This window comes from Phlebotomus papatasi, chromosome 2 (genome assembly GCF_024763615.1).
Source record: "Phlebotomus papatasi isolate M1 chromosome 2, Ppap_2.1, whole genome shotgun sequence".
Taxonomy (NCBI): domain Eukaryota; kingdom Metazoa; phylum Arthropoda; class Insecta; order Diptera; family Psychodidae; genus Phlebotomus; species Phlebotomus papatasi.
Genome location: NC_077223.1, coordinates 28866726 through 28878915, shown reverse-complemented (window position 1 = coordinate 28878915; position 12190 = coordinate 28866726). Strand labels below are relative to the sequence as shown.

Below are 12190 nucleotides of genomic sequence, written 5' to 3'. Positions count from 1 at the left end.
AACTTATTAATAGATGTTTGCGAATTGACAATCTAATCATCACCTGACATATCCCGTCTGACACAGGGTAAGGGGCTGAGCACTAAGACTTTAATTAACACCCAGCTTTAGGAAATATATTAAGCCTTAACGCTAAGATTTGAATCGTAGGTCTTAATTAGGGACTGGATTTTTTTCACGTGCCAAAAAATATCTAAGAAAAATAAAAGCAATATCATAGGTTTGAATCTTGTTTAATCACTGCATAATTCTATACAGACAACACAGCGTCGTATTAATCATATTAATCATAAAACACTTTGCATAAAACAGTGAAAATCCTTGAAAAATTTTCCATCTTGTCTCAGTAAGGGAAAGTACTCTCCCTTCGAACGTTCATGCCTTCGAATAATGTGAATTTCCTTTTATTTTTTGTAATAGCTTCTATACACACTAGGACAATTTTCTTTAAAAAATGCCTTTTAAAAAAAAAATGTCCCCTATCCTTGTAGGCAGAAACGTCAGAATTAAAAAAAAGGCAATTTTTGACGAAAACAGCTTCTAGTGTGTAGACACCATATAAGACTTACACATTTCTATTAAATATTAGTTAGCTTCTAATCAATTATTGATAATTATGTGTAAGTCTCTTAGGGAAAAAAATCACATTATTTGAAGGCATGAACGTTCGAAGGGAGAGCACTTTCCCCTAGTTAGTTGAGCGACATGGTCGACAACATTATTTTATTAGTTCCTATGTTCGCCGCAACGAGCGCAAAACAGTGTCCTTCACGTATATTCACGTTATATACATACAACCTGAGAAAGGGTTTTCCATCGTTTTGCATTGGAGGTTGGTCTCGACGCTAAGACGGCGATGGCCGCACGGGATGTGGGTTAAAAGAAAGAGATGAAATAAAATTGAATTCTATTCTATTTTCAAAGAAGTATTTCCTATGGGAACTTCTTAACAGTAAGATATGAAAGATAGGGGTCAATTCAGGCTCTACTTTACGCCTATCTTGTCAAATACTCTCGAATTTTGAATTTTCCTATTTAAAATCCTGATTTTTTAATAAAATTTCCATTGTCACTTCTTATGTTATGCGTGAGTGATAAATAATTATTAAAAAAATATATATTTTTACATAGAAAAAAAGATGAGCCTAAATCATTCCATATCAGTATCTTTATCTTCTGTTTTAAAGATAAAAAATATAACTATACAACAAATGTAATTTTTATCACCTATGCACTTATTGAATTGGTGCCATTATGTCATAATACACAGTACGATTTAGAGAGATACAATCGCAAGAGATTGCATATAGCGTTGTCAGATATTCAACAGGATTAAGCAGCACAGAGATGAGTCTAATCCAGTCTCTATTAAATCGACGGCGTCGAATAGGATATCAACTCTTTAAAGATGTAAAACGTTTCACGTTACAGGCTTGAGTGATAGGGCAGAGACCAGGAGAAGTAAAAAAAAATAAATGAAATTAAATATGAGGGAACATTCTAAGATTCAGGAAATTCTTCCACAGTTAATCATTCTTACGTTTTTGGAACATGACATCGACAATAAATCTCTAAGGACGAATGCAAGAACAGTTGCATAAGTACCACCCTAGAATGGTAATCCATTATATAGTGTAACTATTTAAGATATTACTGTACTAAACTATTCATTTAAAGCAATTGCTTTTGTTTAGTAAAATAACAAAAGGAAACGCATCAATGACCAAGGTACAAATAAGAAGGCCAAAGTCTATGTGAATATAGAAGTTCATGGTGATCAGAGTTCATGAAATTGTTTATCAATAGTGACAGAGTCATTCACAAAAGCCTTAAAAACTCATTATGCTATTCCGTATTAGTCTTTTTGAAGAAATGTTCATTCTTTCAACCATAAGTGCAGTGCAAAGTATTTGCCTCAATCTAATGGATATTTGGAATTAAATATCCATTTAAGGGTACAGTGAAAGTAAACAAATCCTATTGAATTGGTCAAAAAAGAAATGCAAGAAAATCTTATCAGGACTTTATGGAGTACATAATTGGTAAATTGTATAAATTCCCAATCAATGAGACGCCCCTTTGTTGTGGCTACTCCAACAAAAGCGGCACCAATGAGCAAAAAAAAGAGCCGCCAACTCAAGAATGTGACCAGAGGCCTCTTTGAGAAAAAGAACTGCTTCTATTTAATCACCGAAATGTGACTAAATACTTTTTACTGTTTTCACCTCTTGTCTTTCTTCTCTGTTTGTTCATCCTGTCATACCAAATTTATTCATATCAGAAACTAAAGAGAGAAAAAAAACGAAAACTATAGCCACTATTGAACAAATTACACGTTAATTTTACAAAATTTATAATGTTGAACTCATTCAAGGCTGTAGGATTTTTTTTTATTTACATGTACAATTGTGATTCATCAGGTGTTTCGTGTTGTCGATAGCCAAAAAATAAATAAAAAAAAGAGACAACGAAATCGCCACTAAAAAAGACCCATGCCAAAATTACAAAACAAATAAAATCAATTTTTTATTAAATTCGGATTAACTTATTTATAAATTGTAATTTTATCTAGTTAATTCCATGTGTGAATAGTGTAGATTTTTTCATATTTTGTAAATTATATCACAGAATATAATTTTTTTTCTTAAGATTCCTTAACTCTATAACATATTTTTTCACAAATGCATCAAAGAAAAATCAAAATAAATATAGAATTAGATTTCGATCGCTCAGAATAAGAAATGAATAACACGAAGTAGGCAAATTTTACAGGAGAGCGAATTGAAGCTGAGATTTTGCATGCAAAGTATAGGATTTTAGTGTTGTTCGACATACATTCTGAGTCGTCGATTTGTACTAATTGATACACTCATTAAATTCTTATCTTTCATAGAGATAAGAATTCCTATAGTATCCATAAATTCATATAAATAGGTCTCTATCTCTGAAGTTTGTGATGGAATGATAACTTTTCGATACTATCGAATGGATAGTATCGATAAATCTGTATCCGTTAAATTTAATGAATAATAACTTTTTATACATTATTGAACCATTTATTGTGTCATTCGTAAAAGAATATAACTGTTGGTAAATATTTGTATTAGCTAAAAAGAGTGCATTATGTAACACCTGAAATTTAATTGAAAAAATCGCAGTGTTTACAACTACCCCATATTCGCGTATCAGACCTTTTATGAGAAATTATGTTCGTTCGTCCATTTGGCCGGACAGAGGTCAAACGGTTAGACATAGAGAATTGGGTCCTTCGGAAGATCCCACCATAAAATGACCATCGGATCATTAGCATTCCCATAATTTCCCCATGCGCTGTGCGATTTCTTTTATTTTCGGATGTGTTGTAGAGGTAATCTAGGCAGACATTTTGTATACATTATACGAAAATACCGATAAATCATTGTTATTAACTGCTTTTCAAGGTCAAATGTCGAAAAGGCTATAAAGAGTGTATTTCTACATCGAATGAACTCATATCCGGGATCCTTAGAACGGTCTTGTAATTTTTGATAAGTCTGAACCGATTCTAGCCGTTTATAAATCGACAATGAACCAGTTATGAACCAATAAGTAATTTTTATCCGAAGTTTAATTGGATTAGGTGGAGGTAGGGCTACTTTGAGATGTAGGACTACATTGATATACGATTTTTTCGTATATTTCTAAGGGAAACTTGGCTTCAGCGTGATGTAATTTAGCTAAAAAAAACACCGGTAAAAATAAAAGGAGGGGCACTCAATGGGTCAAGTGGTAGAGCACTCGCTCTATGATGCAAGTGTTCCGGGTTCGAATTCCCTTTAGGTCTGGCGTTAAAGGTGTTCGGATTGCATCCAATGAGCTTCACTGCACTTGATTCTACGGGCATGAGACTGACAACCTCATCCCGTACAAGAAAAAATAATAATGCATGTCTAGAAATCCCCTTGCTTGGCCTTGTTCCTTCATGGAATGTTGTGCCAGCATTATTATTATTATTAAAAATAAAAGGATTAAATTAGATTATATTACATCCTTTTCAAAAGGATAGATCATATTTGATCCTTTCAAAGGATCATTAGTGTCTCTTGAAATTTTATGAACATTTATCACTATAGATTATGTTTTATTGCAAACTTATTACTCATATTATAATTTCTCTCGTCTGAGCGAACACCAAAAATGACTTTTTCATTGTTTTTATTCGTTTATTGTGGAGTTAAATAAGTATCCAAACCAGTGATACTTTCAAAGGACCATCAATGATCCTTTAATTTTTACACTGAGAGAAAAAAAAAGACTTAAAATCAGTAGATTTACTTTCTTAAAATAATTCGACCAGAAAAATCTTAAAAATAGTCTATAAAAGATTAAATTTAAATCGATTTAGTCATACCATGGTGTAATTTTAATATTTTTACATTCATTATTTTAATTCTATGTCAAATTCTTGTATTAAGAATATAATAACAATGAAATTAAGATTTTTTTTTTCTTAAAATAAGTATTTTTCGGGAAAATATATTCTTGAAATAAAACGTGACTTAAAATAAGATTTTTCCCGAATAATATTTATTCGACTTATCAGAGTTTTAGAGTAAAATTAAGATTATTTTGTAATAATTACAAGAATATGCCAAAGACTAAAAATAAGATTTTTTCGCCTTATTTTTATTCCCTTACAAAAGTCAAAAATATAAAATTAAGATCGGTGCTTCATTATTTTAATACCTTTTCGTGTACTAAAATCAAGAATAATTCATCATAAAAAAAGCTTAATTTCAGAATAAAAGTAAAATAAGATTTTTTATTCTTATTTTAATTCCTCTCCAAATTACGACATTGAACAACTTAAATTAAGAATTTTTCGGATCATTTTTATTCTCATACAAAGTCATGAAAATAAAATTAAGATTGGTGGTTCATTATTTTAAGACCTTTTTGTATACTAAAATTAAGAATAATCCGTCATGAAAACAACTCTCTTTCGGAATAAAAGAAAAATAAGATTTTTTTCTTAATTCTATTCTTTTCCAAAGTACGAAATTGAACGACTTAAATTAAGATTTTTTCGGATCATTTTTATTCTCATAGAAAAAGTCATGAAAATAAAATTAAGATCGGTTCCTTATAATTTTAAGACCTTTTCGTAATCAAGAATAATCAGTCATGAAAACAAGTAGATTTCGGGATAAAAGCAGATTAAGATGTTTGTATTCTTAATTCTAGTCCTTTGAGGTGAAAAAGAATTACAAGTGAATGCAGAAATAAGTGTAGAACAATCGCTCTAATCCTTCCAGAACGTGCGTGGTCCTGCGGTTAGAGCGTCTTGCCCTTGATTTCGTGTCATTTTGCTCTAGTTCAAATCTCACAGTATTTCTTGCTAATTCTTCATTTAGGCTTTTTTTTTTACTATTATCTATCACCAATTCGATAATTTTTATAGAAATTATAGCAAAAAAAGCCTCGATAACTTTTAGATGCGATTTTTTTCTAGAAATTAAAAATCATCTGAAAAAATCTTATTTATAGTCGTTCAATGTCGCTATTTAGTATAGAATAGAATTAAGAATAGAAAAATCTTAATTTGTTTTTATCCTGAAATCATCATAATTTTATGGCAGAATATTCTTAATTTTAGTAGGTATGCGTAATTTCAGACAAAAAAGTTATGAATGTAGAAAAATCGCAGTTAAAACTGATCGAGAATTTTGTTGTTATCAATTCTATGAGGAAAAGTAATTAATTTATATAGTGTAAAAAAGGGTAAAAAAAATAAATGAAAAATTTGCAAGTATTGTGGAATTTGAACCAGAGCAAAATGAGACGAAATCAAGGGATAGACGCTTTAACCGCAGGGCCACACATGCTCTGAGAGATTTGGAGCGATTCTTCTATATTTGTTTTTTAGCAAACTCTTCACTTTCATCTTTTACCCAAATTGAACAGTTTTTTTCATCAGAAGCTCATGAATTATTAGCTCATCTTCGTAATTCCTATGAATAATTTACCGGCCATCTTGTCAAAATATGAAAAAAAAACATGCAAAAATCTATTCCGCGTTCGAAAAAATCTTTTTTCAGTCGATCGATTTTACAATATAAAACGGAATAGAATTAAGAATAAGCAAATCTTAATTTGTTTTTATCACGAAATGTACTTGTTTTCATGACAGATTATTCTTGATTTTAGTTTTTTGACGGAAAGAGACGCTGCCGTGCGATCTATTTATCTCTCTCTCTCTCGTCTCCTTTCTTAGATGTGCGAGTGCGAAGGATATAATTTCTTTATGACATTGCACGAAGACTCCATTTTGCTTTTACCAGAGAGCTAAAGTGACGCGTGTGTTTTTGTGGTTGCGAAAAAAGTGAAAATTCACCAAATAGTGCTGTGAAAAAGTGAAAAATGGATTCTGAGAATGTCGAAGCGGAAGAATATGTCCAGTTGCAAGCCGTGGAGGTCTTTCAAGACTGGAAATTAAGTTCTAACGATATTGAGCGGCTCCTGCAATGTGGAATCAATTCATTGAGACATTTGGAGGTTATTGATTCGAAGACTATCAGCACGATTTTTGCAAAAGAATGTCTCCTGGAAGATGCTATTCTCTTCCGGCACAATGTTGAGATCGTGGAGAGAAGTCAACAAGGTTAGTATATTGCAATCTTTCTTAATAAAATAACATTTTACGTATTTTTTGCCTTATTTGATCAAATTGGAGATCGCTCCACTTCCATCTCAGCCCTTTGAATTTGATGAATGCGACAGTGGAGGCGGAGGTGTTGATGGGAAATTTCTTCTTCGAGAATTTTTCACTGAAGAAACTGATGGACCAATCTATAAGTGGACGGATGGTGATGAAGAATTACCAGAACACAAATTTTCTGGATAAGACAGACCAGAACGTGGTGGCTGCAATTATAATTGACAATCACTTGAAGTATTCCTCGCATGTGTCCGTAAGAGACTTTAAGAGGTACAGCGCAGAAATCAAGCAACTCTCTTCCCTTCAGAGAATGAAGTAATTGAAAATTTACTAAAATCGAAAATTCAATGAATGTACTTATTTAAAAAAAATCTTTTCTCCCTTTCAGGATTTGTATTACAAACCACCAGCACCTAAATCAAAGTCCAACCCGACAGGCAAATTGTACGGGAGATTCAAAAACATGTCGGCGAAGTACAGAAAAATTCTTCCGAAACCTGCCGAGAATTCCAGCTCTAACGATAATCTCGTGGAAGAAGAAGGAAGCGCGGTTGTTTTCGCTCTCCAGGAAACTTCTGGTAAGTGAAATAAAGAGTGTTTTCCTGAATAGAAATGAATAGAAACTCTTATGATTTCGACCGTTGACCAGGTTATGATCGTTGACCAGGTAATAAAAGGCCAACAATTTGCGATGCCCAGAATGAAATGGTGGTTCACGTTACAAAAGAAGAAGATATTGATGAAAAGGTCGAAGAGCTGAAGCAAGAGGGATCCGGAATCAACCACCTCATAATCATTGTCACTGGAGCTATCTTGGGACGACTAACAACGTTTCAGGTCATTTACAAGGAATCTACATTCTCATTGGGCAGTTTCAAAACTTGCGTGCGGTAGTGATCATAAAGATGAAGTTTCTCTTCTCGATTGAGTACAACAACAAGTGCAGATATGCATGGGAGATACTGCAAGGTTTGTGTTATAACCTTTCGACAGATAGGATCTTCGATCTAAAGGTACAATATATCCTAGGTAAGCTCGAATAATGCATCTTATTTGCTGCATTTGTAAGCGTGTCATGAGAGAAGAAAACCAATTGATTGATCACTTGAAAAACACGCAAAAACACCCACTGAATTCGAATATAAGTGTATGGACACTAGCTGCAGGCAATTTTTTCAAAATTTTTTCGCCTATCGAACACACATCAAGAAACACAAACGCAGCATTATTTTTTACGACCCCCAAAAAAATACAGAACATGTCAAAGGTAGCACTCCCGATCCCGAAACAATACCAAATGAAAGTTGTAACGTTGAAACTCTACATTCCAGACCAATTAGGAATTTATTGAACTTTGATTATATATGCAGTCAAGTTTGAGAGCTATCCAGCCAACAAATTTTATAGCTCCACATTTAAAATTTGTTTTGTATTTGCACGCAACTTCAAATATCACTAGAAAAAATGTCACTGATATAGAGAATGAAATAACCACAAATATTGTCGAACCCCTAATACAAGATTTGAGAGAATACGTGCCTTATATGTGTGCCGAGAGACGTTTAGAGTTTCACTTATATATATTAAAGGTTTTGAAAGTTCCTTTACATCAATTAACACTGAGTATAAACTTTTGAAAACATTGGAAAAGGAATCTTTTTTTAAACCCCCAGTAGATTTTGTTGACGGTGTAGAAATTTATCTATCAGAATCAACAGTATCCGATTTCCATCAAGTTCAAAGCAGCATACATGACATACATATTCAATTAAAAAAATATTTTGAAAGTGGAGATAATTTGGATATAATGCCCAGCGCACAATAACTTTTATTTATAAACATGTTTTCAAAATTTCCTATAAGAGTGAGCGAGATGACTATATCTAGATCTCACTCACACTCATTGAAATGTCAAAAATATGTTTACAAAACAAAAGTTATTGTGCGCTAGGCATAACGCTAAGTAATATAGCGCACAGTGAATAATATGGCCGCACAGTGAATCAATTAGTGGCGTGTATTACACAATTCCTGTCATTCACAACTATTGTTTGTCAAACTTGAAAAATGTACTGGTAGCCGATTTTTTCAGAGCTAAGGACCTATCACTATATAAAAACAATGTTCGTCTTAAGAAATTAATCGAGGTTTTGAAAAATCTGGAATGTGAAGGCATTGAAATGAGAAGTAAAAATCAAACAAGGTGGATATATTTTGTGCTTGGCGATAATTTGGCTGTAAAAGAATTACAAGATTTTTAAAAGTCATTCAATGTAAATAATTATTGCAGAATTTGTCTTATGGAAAAAGTGAAACTAAATATGCTGTAAAGGAGGATGTAAAAAAGTTAAGAAATCGCGAGCAATATGACAAGATATTAAAAGAAAAAAAATTTCATTATGTATTAATGTAAGTGTAACATGTTCTTAAAATTATGAAATAAAAATCTTAATACTACATAAAAAAATTCTTATTTTAATACGGAAAATTATTCTTGGTTCTAATCCCTAAAATCTTATTTTTACGTGGACAAATTCTTATTTTTAGTATATTTACAAATATTATTAAGAAATCAAATGTTCTTAAAATTATGAAGTAATATTCTTAAATTTATTCTGGAATTTTAACAAAAAGTTTAAAAGCAATTCGAAAAAATCTTATTTTGAGTATATTCTCAATTTTAGTAGATGTAGGCATTAAAATAAGAATAAAGAAATCTTAATCGGATTTCATGACTGAATAGACTTAATTTCATGGCGAAAATTCTTAATTTTAGTACAAAATTTCTCTCAGTGTACCAGTGAATAATTGTAATTCCTTTCGAAGGATACGAAAAAGTGGTATAACAATCTAGCCCCACAGCTCAAAGTAACTAGTAGTACTAGTAGTAATTTTGAACCGATAAACAAACGATAAATCATGCGAAAGAACATTTGATTTACAGCAACGAAGTTACGAATTCGAGTATTTCGAGTTTGGGACGCTTTGCCAACTCTTTTTGATTTATTTCGAACACTGATTATGTCCGAATAATGGTACCACACTTCAATTTTCAATACCCGTCAAACTGTTCTGGAGATACTGCACTTTAAAAATTGGATTTGGCACAAAAACATGACTTTCGTGGGTTTTTATGCTAATATTTTAATTGCAATGTCCGTGCATTCCAATAAAAATTGAACTATTTGTATATTTATATCTCAGTTTATGTAGCAATTATTATTGATAATCACAATTAGTTGTGAGATGGCTACCATCTCCCGACTAAAATGAGTTTCCGCGATTCTTGTGAATAATTCTTGTTAATAATAATAATTACATGTGGGCTGTGGAGAAAATTTACACATAAGTTCATTTTCACTGGCTTATGCATTTCATTGGAAATAACTACATAAAAACCCTAAATGTTATGCTATGTTGTTATATTTTGTGAGTGCTAGCGAATTCTAAGCCCTTGTTGTATTATATCAGGAAATTACTTGGCTATTGGTCGCCCAGAACGTAACGGTTGATATGACTAGAATTTGCTCGATGTGGCTCTTCACCACCCAAAATTCAACACATAAAATCGAATTTGAACGCATTCTAGATTTCTAGTAAAGAATCTCACCTTTCGTAAATTTATCTAGATTAATTAAAAAAAAATTACACCTTAATATCAGCTGATTTAGGCTTCTCACTGACTTTTCTATTTGAACGACACTCTAGAGTAGTTGTATGAATTATAATGTTTCAAATTATTACAACATTAAGAGCTTTTTACTCTACATAAATACGTAAATACGTAAATGCTCGTAAATCGTATAGGGTAAGTGTACCAAATTCCGGCTAGTTTGCAATTCCGGCCACCATTTTTATTCCTCGAATTTCTATGAATTATTAGTTTTTGCACACTCTAGAGATTATACAGTGCAGTAAAATAACAAAAATGTAACTTTGATAAACGAGAAGATGTGAAAAAACATTGGAAAAATTCTCGAAAGGCAAGGAACTATGAGAATAAAGGTGGCCGAAATAGGCCACCAAAGCTATGTCTTCATTTTTATTCATTTTAAAATGTATTAAGAATAATTTTTGTGAAAATGAAATCGATAAACTGTCTGCAAGGTTCCAAGCAACACTCCTTAAGAAGAAGGGATAAAAAATTCAATTTATATTAAAAATATTACATATCAAACTTGAGACTTAGGCGCATGCATGCAACTATGCCGAAATTTGGCACACATAGCCTAAATCACAAAAAAACTTCGTAAAAGTTTGTGCTTTTTCACAAACTTTATTCGTAACGTGAACACTTGACGAACGTTTTTTCTGTTTTACAAACATTTTTCGTAATTGTTCGTAAACTCACAAATAATGTTGGTAAAATTTTATCATTTGTTCGTATTTTTTTGTCAGACAAACAAGAGTGTACGAACAAATATTTGTAAAAGAACAAAAAATGTTCGTTAAATTGTTACGAACATTGTTTGTAAAAAAAGTACAAATTTCTATGAACCTTTTTGTGAGTTATATGATTTACCAACATTTCGTAGGGCCCCAGTAGGAATTCACAAACATTTACGAACAATTTTTACAAAATATTTTTTTTTGTGTCTTATTAATGTGGTAAAAGCTAATTTAAATCAGGTCCATAATTTTCGCAATGATCTTTAAATAAACATAATACCAATAATGAGGAATTTATTTGATAAATAAATTTAAATACTGTTTGTTGTAGAAAAACATTGAAATGTATGTAAAATTGCACAGAAGGTGATGGATAATGACAAAAACGCCCCCAAAACCAGGAATTGACCTCAGATTGTTTCCATTCTTCAATCATTGCCACACTCATACACAACATTATCTCTTCACCTTTTTGTATATAGATGACATAAAAATAACCCACTCAAAATACCATATTACAACTAATTAGTCTTTTGACATGAATTTTATTGAACATTTAGTCAAATTTCGTATCTAACATATATAAAATATTCACAAATCAAAATTTCTTGCGAAATATGTCAAATATTTCTGATTGGAATTAATAAGAAGAAAAAAACTAAAAGGGCGAGGTATTTTCAACAAAAAAACAACATACAAAAAATAGAAAATAATCCATAGGAATCTCTCTTTACCATACTTTGAATTTAAAATTAATACCCACCCAGATATGCGAGCAAATTCCACCATGTGCAATAAATTGTGCGAAAAATCCACGTAATATCTAAAAGCAATTCAATTTTACGTTCAATGGCAAATTAATATTGGTTTGAGTTTCACTTTCAAATAAATGATTGAGACTCTTCTTTCCTCAGTTTCTCTCAACATGAAGAAAACAAAGATTTATAAAATATAGAAACTTGAACTCTAGTGTCTTTGAACTCATTCCTTCACATGTGTCCTCCAACTATATATTTTCCTGATAACATCTCTATTGGCAGAAAAAACGACTTTAATACCTTTATGTGTCACCCATTTTATTTATTTCTACCTTAAAACAATTTG

General features: G+C 31.6%; 1 protein-coding gene across 19 annotated transcripts in view; it reads right to left on the bottom strand.

Annotated features, from left to right (window-relative positions):
• The window catches only part of LOC129803334 (disco-interacting protein 2), a 146091-nt gene that overhangs the window by 50652 nt on the left and 83249 nt on the right, over nt 1-12190 (bottom strand). The gene's annotated exons all lie outside the window — the stretch shown is intronic.